The 12,353-nt window shown below is 44.3% G+C and overlaps 1 long non-coding RNA gene across 1 annotated transcript; it reads left to right on the forward strand.

Annotated features, from left to right (window-relative positions):
• The first annotated feature begins 1,465 nt into the window (after positions 1 to 1,465).
• Positions 1,466 to 2,788, forward strand: LOC140207534 (uncharacterized). The gene is made up of 3 exons (XR_011888577.1): positions 1,466 to 1,779; positions 2,006 to 2,165; positions 2,744 to 2,788. It is a non-coding gene; the product is annotated as an uncharacterized lncRNA (long non-coding RNA).
• The last annotated feature ends 9,565 nt before the right edge of the window (positions 2,789 to 12,353 follow it).

The following is a 12,353-nucleotide window of genomic DNA, read 5'->3' on the forward strand; positions in this document are numbered from 1 at the left end:
AATAATGTGTGTATATAAATAGATAAATAACGGACGGGGTACGAGGGAGAAGTAGGGGATTAGCAGAAGTTTGAGAAGTCAATGTTCATGCCATCAGGTTGGAGGCTACCCAGACGAAATATAAGGTGTTGTTCCTCCAACCTGAGTATGGCTTCATCTTTACAGTAGAGGAGGCTGGGGTTAGACATATCAGAATGGGAATGGGACGTGGAATTAAAATGTGTGGCCACTGGGAACTCCAGCTTTCTCTGGTGGACAGAGCGTAGGTGTTCAGCGAAACGATCTCCCAGTCTGCGTCGGGTCTCGCCAACATATAGAAGGCCGCATCGGGAGCACCGGACGCAGTATATGACCCCAGCCGACTCACAGGTGAAGTGTCGCCTCACCTGGAAGGACTGTCTGGGGCCCTGAATTGCAGTGAGGGAGGAAGTGTAAGGGCATGTGTAGCACTTGTTCTGCTTACAAGGATAAGTGTCAGGAGGGATATCGTGGGGGCGGATGGGGGCCAGGGTGGGGGTGGGGGGACGAATGGATAAGGGAGTCGTGTAGGGAGCGGTCCCTGCAGAAAGCAGAGAGTGGAGGCGGGGGCGGGGGGGAGGGAAAGATGTGCTTAGTGTTGGGATCCCGTCGGAGGTGGCGGAAGTTACGAAGAATTATATGTTGGACGTGGAGGCTGGTGGGGTGGCAGGTAAGGACCAGGGGAACCCTATTCCTAGTTGGGTGGAGGGAAGATGGAGTGAGAGCAAATGTGTGTGAAATGGGGGAGATGCGTTTGAGAGCAGAGTTGATGGTGGAGGAAGGGAACCCCCTTTCTTTAAAAAAGGAGGACATCTCCTTCGTCCTGGAATGAAAAGCCTCATCCTGAGAGGAGATGCGGCGGAGACGGAGGAATTGCGAGAAGAGACAGGGTGAGAAGAGGAATAGTCCAGATAGCTGTGAGAGTCAGCAGGGTTGTTTCCACTGCCACATGTCCAGTCCTGGTATTCAGCATTCTCGGAATGGAATCGAAACCAGCCTCTGTGGATTCTGAAATCTGGATCTAAAAATAAACCGCTGTAGGATTCATCGATAGACCTCAGTGGGTCACGCAGATTTCCTTTCCCGAGGTGAGTAACCGCTGAGGTAATGCCTAGGAATTTAGAAGTGCTTGTCTTCAGTCGGCTGAATATTGACATCAGAGACAATGAATGGTGTTCAATTCCCATGTTTATTCAAGTGACTGTTGTCAGTTCGTCAGCGGCATAACCGTATCTCTGGAGACTGATCCTTTGTATAAATCAGAGCCGGTTTGAATGCATTAGCTCAGAGTTGCTGAAGGAGCTGTGAGTTCAGAAGCAAGACAATTGGCAGATTATTACTGAAATGGGGTATCCAGTCCTTTTACGGATAGGAGAAGTTTACTATCCATTTATTTCAGCCTTTGGAATTCCCGGTAAGCCGCCGTATCAGCTGCCGTTGGTGGGAATTGAAGTTAAATGCCAACGTAGTGATCGTTTCTGTCGCTGGTTTCCACGGTCACATGTTCAGTCCTAGTGTTCGGCATTCTCGGAATGGAATCGAAACCAGCCACTGTGGATTCTGATGTCTGGATCTAAAAATAAAACGCTGTAGAAATCATCGGTGGACCTCAGTGGGGCAGGCGGATTTCTTCCAGCGGTTTGTGTTTCAATAATGTAATGCTCGGGTCTCTGTGCTTTTGGTCTCGAAGCAGCTACACTGCATTTGCCAATATTGTGTTTATACTGCTGTGGAGATGATAACAATTGCTTGTCTGCATTGGTATGTCAGCGGTCGTGTGAGCCACGTGTAATGATCAAACCATCGATTAGTGATAACGATTTAGGAAATGTGATGAGTTCCATGTTGCAGCATGGAACTTGAGGATTTTTAGTAAATGTGTGCGGTGTGACAGAAAATAAAACAGTTGTTGGACAACACAGTGACGTCGCTGCTGATCAATACTGTGAAATGTATTCTTTTATATCCACATCTGACCCCTCTACAGACATTCCACTGCGTCACCGGGTCTGCTACTGGACGTTGAATCCCTCTCCCCGGCTTCGCTGTGATGGATTCAGTCGGAGACTTCGAGTATATCTGTGAGGCTGTATCAGACCTCGCTGTGACTGCTGCCTCGGACAATGTTCTGTTGTAAAATCAGCGAGGTGAGAAATGCTGGAATAGGGAACAAACACGGGGAATGCTGGAGGCACAAAGTAGCATCTATAGAAAGAGAAAGTCGTGTCATAGGGGCTCTCTGTAAACAGTTCCAACAAAATACACGCTAACTGCTTTCCCACATATTCAATTTTGCCTGGATGAGTGGTTCCGGGATTTCCTGTTTCTGTTTCGTCCTTCGGCTATTCTGTCGCTGACAGGGAGTTGCATGGAAGTTGATGATTGTCTAATGCAAGAATCCCGCCATCAGCGTCCAGATTTATTAATTTCATTCATATCAGACGCGGATGAAGCCGATAGAAAATGTTCCAACCAGTACTGACTCTGAGGTTACCTTGCTTTATCTTTCCGCTGCCTCTTCACATTTTGGTCATCAGAAAGGAATCCAAATTCAAATCATTTGGCTTTATTTTAATGTATAAACTCAGTCAGCTCTTGGACCTCTCTTCAACTTTCTACCGTTAAATGCAGCATTAAAGTCCAAATATTAGATGATCCTCGAAAACTGCTGCATTGGGTTCTGCTCAGTTTTTTCTCAATTTGCTATTTTCTGTCTCTCTTCCAGCGAACTTGGTGGCGATTGCGATCCTCTCCCGTGGAAAGTGCGGGCTCTCCAAATGTGTTACTCGCTACCTGGTGGGAATGGCAGCGGCCGATCTCCTGGTCGTTATCTCGGAACCGCTGCTGACGTGGACTGCTTGGATTTACTTTCGCCGATCATTCCTGTTCATTACTCCTGTGTGCAGTCTCGCCAGATGGTTGATTTTTGCGAGCACTGCGATCTCTGTCTGGCTGACTGTCGCTTTCACCGTCGATCGATTTGTGGCTATTTGCTGTGAGAAGCTAAAAACAAAATATTGCACCGAGAGAACGGCGGCTGTGGTTATCGGGACAGTGAGTGTGCTGGCCTGTTTGGAGAATGTCCCTTGGGGCTTTGCTTCTGAACCTCTTGTAATAATTGATGGTGTTCCCTGGTATTGTGTTCTTACACCAAGCTACAAATACTCTTCTTCTTGGGCGGTATTTGAGATGCTTCACCGCATTTTTACCCCTTGTGTCCCATTCTTTCTGATTTTGTTGTTCAATATTCTGACAGCCAGGCGGATTCTAGTGGCCAGTCGAGCCCGCAGGAGGCTCCGGGGACAAAAGAGTGGAGAGAATGAAAAGGACCGGGAGATGGAGAACCGACGCAAATCCATCGTTTTGCTCTTCAGCATAACCGGTAGTTTCATATTGTTGTGGGGAACACGTTTGGTATTTTATATCTATCAACGGATTTCAATGAGTTTTGTTTATTATTCTGTCATGAATCCCGTTTACATTGTAGAAGAGACATCGGGAATGCTGCAGATCATCAGTTCCTGCACCAACACGTGTATTTACGCCCTGACTCAGAGCAAATTCCGAGAGGACCTCAAGAATGCGGTGATATACCCACTGAATTGGATTTTGAAACTCATTAAACGGATATAAATAAATGCTGTGCAGTAGTACAATTCAGCTGCTTTCATGTCCCTATTCTGTACTCCCACTTGTGAGTAAACGGAAACAATACGATGAACACAGGTTGTCGGCCCGAATAGTTGAATGTTTACTTTTTTCCAAAGTTGCCCCCTATCTGCTGAGTTGCTCCAGCATTTTGTGTGTGTTGCCTTACAGTTATAAAACAGCTATTTACAGTCGATCCCGACGGCACCAGTGGCCTCAGCATCCCAGAAAAATCCCCTTTGCATCTCACCCTCGCCACACTGAAATTGAATCTTGAGGCTAACCGGCCACCCCTTCTTCCCGATTCTGACAAAACTGTCCGTTTTTGGAGCATAATTTCGTCGGTATCAAGCACTCCTGTTCCCATCATTACCCGTCCTTTCCTTCACGATCTTTTTCTCTTCTGTCTCTACCTGTAGTTCTTCCTTTTGTTTTCCCGTTTGAACTAACTTTCAGTGTCAGAATTTTAGCTCTCAGGGAAAGAGTTGCGGGGGTGGGAGGTGTGGTTGAATGGAAGAGGAGATGCTGTGAACCCAGAACAAAAGACACAGTGAAGAAAATGGGAACTGATGTGGTCTAATCCTACACAAAGTGCTGGAGAAAAGCTTCAGCTCAGGCAGCAGGACGAGAGAGAGAGAGAGAAAGAGAAAAAAAGAAAAAGAAAGAATGAATATCCAATTCTGCCCAAAATGTCCACAGTTTACTCTTTTCCATAGATGCTGATGTCCACAGTTTACTCTTCTCCATAGATGCTGATGTCCACAGTTTACTCTTCTCCATAGATGCTGATGTCCACAGTTTACTCTTCTCCATAGATGCTGATGTCCACAGTTTACTCTTTTCCATAGATGCTGATGTCCACAGTTTACTCTTCTCCATAGATGCTGATGTCCACAGTTTACTCTTCTCCATAGATGCTGATGTCCACAGTTTACTCTTCTCCATAGATGCTGATGTCCACAGTTTACTCTTCTCCATAGATGCTGATGTCCACAGTTTACTCTTCTCCATAGATGCTGATGTCCACAGTTTACTCTTCTCCATAGATGCTGATGTCCACAGTTTACTCTTCTCCATAGATGCTGATGTCCACAGTTTACTCTTCTCCATAGATGCTGATGTCCACAGTTTACTCTTCTCCATAGATGCTGATGTCCGCAGTTTACTCTTCTCCATAGATGCTGATGTCCACAGTTTACTCTTCTCCATAGATGCTGATGTCCACAGTTTACTCTTCTCCATAGATGCTGATGTCCACAGTTTACTCTTCTCCATAGATGCTGATGTCCACAGTTTACTCTTCTCCATAGATGCTGATGTCCACAGTTTACTCTTCTCCATAGATGCTGATGTCCACAGTTTACTCTTCTCCATAGATGCTGATGTCCACAGTTTACTCTTCTCCATAGATGCTGATGTCCACAGTTTACTCTTCTCCATAGATGCTGATGTCCACAGTTTACTCTTCTCCATAGATGCTGATGTCCACAGTTTACTCTTCTCCATAGATGCTGATGTCCACAGTTTACTCTTCTCCATAGATGCTGATGTCCACAGTTTACTCTTCTCCATAGATGCTGATGTCCACAGTTTACTCTTCTCCATAGATGCTGATGTCCACAGTTTACTCTTCTCCATAGATGCTGATGTCCACAGTTTACTCTTCTCCATAGATGCTGATGTCCACAGTTTACTCTTCTCCATAGATGCTGCCTGGTCTGCAGAACTCCTCCAGCGTTTTGGATTTCTAAAATCTGCAGAGCTCCTCTTGTTTGTGTTTGGTCTAATCCTAGTCAGTGTCAACGAGATGTTTGGCTGTGCCAACACAGAACCGACCCTGGACAAAGAGCAAGCGAATAATGTTGAAAAGGACAGTGTTACAGAAACAGACACTTGATAATTAATGGAACAGGGGCTCAGTTAATTTTGAACTCATGCAACTGGAAGATTGGAGGATCTCTCTAAACAAACGCGATCAGGGATATTATTGTTTATACAATTAGAAAGGTGATGAGAGTAGCGGCAGTTTGTATTCAGATATTACATACTCCAGACAAAACTGAATTCAGGAATCAATCTGAATCATTCAGTGGTTGGTCCGTGATGTCAATTAATGTTCATCGTGAGGGGGTGATATCTAAATATAAACTCTAAATGTAAGCTTGGTTAAGACGGGTAATAGGTAGTGAGGATAATCCTGTTAATTGTATAACCATGACTCCTGGCATTAATGGAGGCTAAATCTTTGAAGGGAATTCTTTGCGATAGGATTGACAAATATTTGTAGAAGCATAATTAGAAACAGTCAAATGGCTTTGTGAGGGGAAGATCATGCCTTACGCACCTGAATGACTTTCTGAGGGGTTGACAAAACAAAGGCTAGAGTGGTGGACGCTGTATGTATGGAATTGAGTGAGGCGCTTGACAAGAGCCCCACAATAGATTCACCCAGAACGTCGGGAGGCATGGGACTGATGGAAACTCGGCTGCCTGGGTTTAGACTTACCTTGCCCAGTGAGTATGGGACTGGCAGTAGGTGGGGCGTTTCCAGGAGATCTACTTTTTCTCATATTTGTAAACGACTTGAAAGAGGAAGTACATATGTGGGTTGGTAACTTGCTGTTTGAAGCTCCACGTAGCGTAGTGCTTAGAATCAGACTAATCCAGCTCGGGGCACTGGGAATCGGAGTTCAATGCTGGTGTTTTTTTGGAAGGAATTTGTACGAAATCCCCATCATATTTATGGGTTTTCTCCCAAGTTAAAAAAGGAAACAAAACTTAGCGATTAGGCTCGGGTAACATTGAGGTTGCTGTGCGCCGTGGCTCATTGTTCTTCGCTTCATCTCTAATTGAATGAAGGACACCGATGTGCTGTTGTTGTGGATAGTGTAGAATTTCATCATAGGTTACAATGGGACGTCGACACGGTGTAGAGCTGGGCTACGATGTGATAGATGGACTTCCATGAGTAACAGTACGAGCTGATACATAATAAAAATTCAAACTGGATTATAGAGCACAAATGGCAGATTTTATTGCAGTGTGGAGGATCAGGGGAGTCGTGCTATGCAAGTCTATAGATCCCTCAAAATTTCCAAACAAGTTAATTGAGTAGCTAAGAAGGTTTATGGTTTAAGAACTGGCAACTCCGGAAAAGTGATCTCACTATTACTTCCCGTATCACGGGCTTAAGAGGGAAAAGATGCTAAGGAAGAACAGGTAAATGTGTGGCTAACAATTTGTGCAGGAGGAAGGGCATCGTATACACATATTATTGGGCTCTCTTCGAGGTTTGGTGGACTGGTGTAAGAAGATTGGTTTTACACCTGCATTGAAAGGGAGTTGATATTCTAACTGGCAAGTTTGATGTATCTGCCCTTGCATTAACATGTGGCATGTGCAGGCCTGGTCTTGGGGGTTGGGCGGGAGAGTGGGAAATGGAACTGCAAGTGAGTAAGTAGGATTGAGTAAAAGGTAGAGACGAAGTCAAGGAACGCCAAAATGAAGTCCAGCCAGGACCCCGTTAATGAGTCCGGTGTTTCCGAGGGGCTGAGGTGAGGTTATGTCAGTAAAGGTGTGTAACACTTAAGACAGACGTACTTAGAACCTGGATTAGTACATGACACAGTGAGCCAGATATTGCAGAGCTCTGGTTGAGAGAAGGTCAGGGCTGGTCGCTAACCATTCCAGAATTCTGATGATTCACGCAATCAAGAGGGTGACGGGGGCGGGGTTGGTTCTGTACTGCTGATCAGGCAGAATGTCAGAATGTCCCAGGTCCGAGATCATCCCATAGGCTTCATCAGTAACATGATGCAGGTAGAGCTCAATAATAAGGAATGTGCAATCGCTCTGATGGTGTTCTACCTGCAGCCTGTAAGAGAGAGGAACAGACAGGTCGGGAGTTTATGGGCTGATGTAAAAGCAATCATGCAGTTATTGCGGGTAAATAATCACTCCAACATTACTGGCATTCCCTTATCCCTTGAGGATGGATGGGGCTTTGTGGTTCAGATGGGTCCTGGAATGCTTACTGAAAGAGTATTTAGATGGACGACCAGGGAGGGAGACCTGCTTGACTTAGTAGTATCAGTAGTATAATTCTGGAGGTTCGCAAACAGGTTTTGATAAGGATAAGACTGGAGCTGCAGGGGGATAAATGTAAATTCGGTGAAGGATAATGACAGTAGAATTGGGCATCGACTTGCAAACTAGATTATCCCAAAACTAGAATCATTCCAACCATTCACAGGATGACAAAATATGTGTACACCCCTAAATCTGCACACTCCTCTCATATAAATGTGCACCTCAAATCCAGCGACACCCCCAAATATGCGTGTACCTCCAGGACAGAGTGAAAAACATTCTAAGGAACAGGATATATAAGTCAATTGTCATATGGTAAACTGGATTTTCAGATGACACCTGGATTCGGAGTGTGAGTGGACAGCGAAGTAGGTTATGAAAACTTTTAGCGTGAGTGAAGCAGCTGGAAAGATGGGCTGAACATTTTGAAGTTGGAATTTAATTTGAAATTCCGTTGAGATGGGATCTAGTGTGAGCTGTTGTATGTTGGCAGGACCTACCAGGGCAGGACTTACACAATTAATGGAAGGTAATTCAGATGTTCTGGAGAGCTGAGGGTTCTGAGAATACAGTTCCAGAATTCCTAGGTAAGGTCATAAAGATAATTTTTGCACACACGCCTTCATATATCAGAGTCCCGAGTACACGAATTAAAATGTTATGTTGAATTTGTGTGGGAAGTTATTAAGGATAAGCATGGAGCATTGTGCGCATTTTATAATAAGCAGTTAACAATTAAATGCCCAGTTAATATTACTCAGAACCCTATACTCATCTACGAATTCAATTAAATTCGTGAAGCACAATGAAGTTTCCAGGAATTTGATTATTGACAGCGCTGACCATATCTGAGAGAACGCAATAAACTGAGTTCTCTGCTACACATACCAGCTGTTTGCTCGCCATGATTGGCACAATGATATTACAACTTGTTACACATCAAGTAACAATTTGGGTATCGGATTAATCAGTCTTGTGTAATATTATAAATCTTACACTAATCAATAGAGAACTGGCTACATGTGATGATAGTAAAGGAAGGTTTTATGTCGTATGGTATTTTATTTTCCCCGGCATGGAAATAATTGAGCCTGCAATTTGAGAAGAGTTTGCATTGCGGGCAAATATCATGAAGAAACTTGTATTCTAAACTAACCCACCAACAGATGTTATTTTTATGAATGTTACCAACTAAGAAATAGATTCATGCAGAAGTCATAAAAGGAGAAAAACACCAGGCTTGTCCAGAAGTGATAAGAAGACATAGACTTCTGGATTATGCTTTCAGTGCTTATGAGAATTGTTTATTGTCTGTTCTGCCGATAACTAATGAGTTCTTCTTACGATGTCCTCTGGTGGAATAGTCATATCATAGACACAGCAAAGTCGAGTTACACCAACGGGTGGAAAGAGCGTCCTTTGGAAAGTTACAACGTTGTAATTGGGAGCATGACTTCAAAATTGGGGATAGGAGGACGAGACTTGCCTCATCCAGCAGGAAACAGAGTAATGAAAGGGAGCTTCAAGTTCCAACACACTTATACACTAATACAGCCGATATTTCTGGGACAAGGTTCTTCCAGAGTTGCCACCGATTACATTTTTGATTGGAGACTGGACAGGAGTTGTGGAGGAGGCAAAGGAGATAATCCATCAATGGACTAAGCGCACTAACATAATTAATTTAAGTAATTATTAATAAGCAAATGATCGGGAGCAGGATTTGTGGAGTCCTCTCGTGTGAGTTCATTGTTGGGGTAAGTGAAATTATCCCCTCTACTGGAGGAGCCTGATCATTTACGAGTAGAAGTATTGCTGAACCTATTGCTATGGGACCTGACGCTCCTGTCACTCCTTCCGGACAGCAGCATGGAGAAGTGAGCATCACCTGGGTGACGGGCGTCCCTGATGATGATGCTGCTTTCCGGTGATTTCACTCCTTGTCGATGTTTTCAGCGGCGGGAAGGGATACACATCTGATGGACTGGCTGCATCCACAACTTTCCAGTGTTTATTCTACTCAAGGAACTTGGTGTTTCCATACCAGACAATGATGCAACCAGTCAGGGTAATCTCCACTGCACTACTCTAGAAGTTGGCGTAAGATTCAGATGACATGCTAAATTTGCACAGACTAACGTAGTACAGACGGTGAATATCGCTAAGCCTTTCCAGAATAACGGCGAACAAATTCTTCTCCTCTGAGCCTCTACACTAAGGATCCCAGCTAATTTGAGGAATATTATAGTTACAGATGAAAACATATTCCAAGATCAGGCCTTTTTGTCAGAACCGGAAGCAGGGGTAACAGATTCAGTTTTTTTTTTTCCAGTGTATGCATAAAATGCCTTGGGATTCCCGTTAATACTCTTCACTCTAGTCATTTCCTCGTCACTAATCACTCTCCGGATTCACAATTTGACCTGCTTGTTGATTCTTCATGTTCCTCCGAGAGCCAGTACAATTTCAGCATCCCAAGCTTTACATTGTCTTCTCTCTCTCTCTCTCTCTCTCTCTCTCTCTCTCACTCACTCTCTGCAGTAAAGACAATGGTATTTTGTTGTCATATGTAAAACTGTTACAATTGTACTACTGGAAGATAGTTCATGACGTCAGAGAGAAAGAGATCCTACAGGTTGAGAAAGAGGAGAAAACGAGGGTGAATGAAAGGCCGGGTTATGACGGGAGCAAGAGTGGTTATTACCGAGGAAAGTATACCCGATGATCAGGCTGTTCTGTTAGAACCGGGAAGCAGGGGCAAATGATTCAGCACAACATTCAATGTAATCGGGTCGTGAGGTAAGGTGCAAAGTGGATTTCACTGGGACGCTGAAGCCAGTGATGCCGTCAGAATCAGCTGTAAACAGCTGGTTTGTTACTCTAAGGCAACGCACACAAAATATGATGGAACTCAGCAGACCAGACAGCAATTATAGAAAAGAGTAAATTATGATAATGGGTGTTGTTCTCTATTTCGAACGTCAGCAGATTTTCTCTCGATTTAGTTCTATAAGTCTGTTCATCACATTGTTTCCATTTATACACAGTGGGTTTACATAATAGGGATCATGAAGGCAGATTGATTGCAATAATTTACACTATTTATTTCTAACGTTTAATGAGTTTCAAAATCCGATTCAATGGGTATTTCAGCATATTCTTGATTTCTTCTCAGAATTTGCTCTGGGTCAGGGCGTAAATAAAAGTGTTGGTGCAGGACCCGAGAATCTGCAGCATTCCCGATATTTCTTCAGTGAGGTAGCGGGGATCTGTCACAGAATAATAAACAAAACTCATTGAAATCCGTTGATAGATATAAAATGCCTGCCGTGTTACCGAGCACAGCATGAAACTATCGGTTATACTAAAGAGCAAAACGATGGATTTGCGTCGGTTCTCCATCTCCCGGTCCTTGTCATTCTCTCCATTCCTTCGTCCCCGGAGCCCCCGGCGGGCTCGGCTGGCTGCTAGAATCTTCCTAACAGTTCGAATATTGAGCAGCAAAATCAGAAAGAATAGGACACAAGGGGTTAAAATGCGGTGAAACATTGAAAATGCCGCCCATGAGGGAGAACTTTTGAAGCTCGATGTATAAACACAATACCAGGGAACACCATCAATTACTATCAAAGGCTCGTATACAAAGCCCCAGGGGACTTTCTCCAAACAGGCCAACACACTCACTGTCCCGATAACCACAGCCGCCGTTCTCTCGGTGCAATATTTTGCCTTCAGCTTCTCACAGCAAATAGCCACAAATCGATCGACGGTGAAAGCGACAGTCAGCCAGACTGAGGTCGCAGTGCTCGAAAAAATTAACCATGCACAGATTCTGCACACAGGAGTGATGAAAAGGAATGATCGGGGAAAATAAATCCAAGCAGTCCACGTCAGCAGCGGATAAGAGATAACCATCAAGAGATCGGCTGCGGCCATTCCCACCATGTAACGATTGACGCATTTGGACAGAACGCACTTTCCCCGGGACACAATCACAATCGCCAGCAGGCTCGCTGAAAGAGAGACAGGGAACAGCAAGTTGAAAAAGTACTGACCGGGGCCAATGCAGCAGTGTGAGGGGATTCTCTAATAACTCAATGATATTGTTGCGCTGAGTCGTGGAAGGGTCCAACGAGGGCGCAGATCTGGACGAGAGAGAGAAGGATTTTACACTGTAAAATAAAATCAGTATAATTTGTATACGGATTCATTACTGATGACCGAAATGTGAAGTGGCAGCGGAAAGTGAAAACTGGGTTATTACCTCCTCAGAGTCCATACTGGATGGAACATTTTCTAACGGCGCCTTCGCGTTTCGTGTGCATAAAGTGAATAAATCCGCACCCTGACTGCGGGATACTTCCATGAGACAATCATCAACTTCCATGGCGGCCCCTGTCAGCACAACCGAAGGACGGTGCAGAGAAAAAAAAACGGGAAATGCGGAAACACGCAACCAGACAAAACAGAATATGTGGGATAAACTGTTAAATTGTATCTTCTCATAAACGTTCTCAGAGGGGACCCTGAAAACCCGCTTAAAATTTCTCTTTCCATCCAAGCTGATTGGGGTTTAGTGTTTAAAGTATTTCCCAGTC

This window comes from Mobula birostris, chromosome 13 (genome assembly GCF_030028105.1).
Source record: "Mobula birostris isolate sMobBir1 chromosome 13, sMobBir1.hap1, whole genome shotgun sequence".
Lineage (NCBI taxonomy): Eukaryota > Metazoa > Chordata > Chondrichthyes > Myliobatiformes > Myliobatidae > Mobula > Mobula birostris.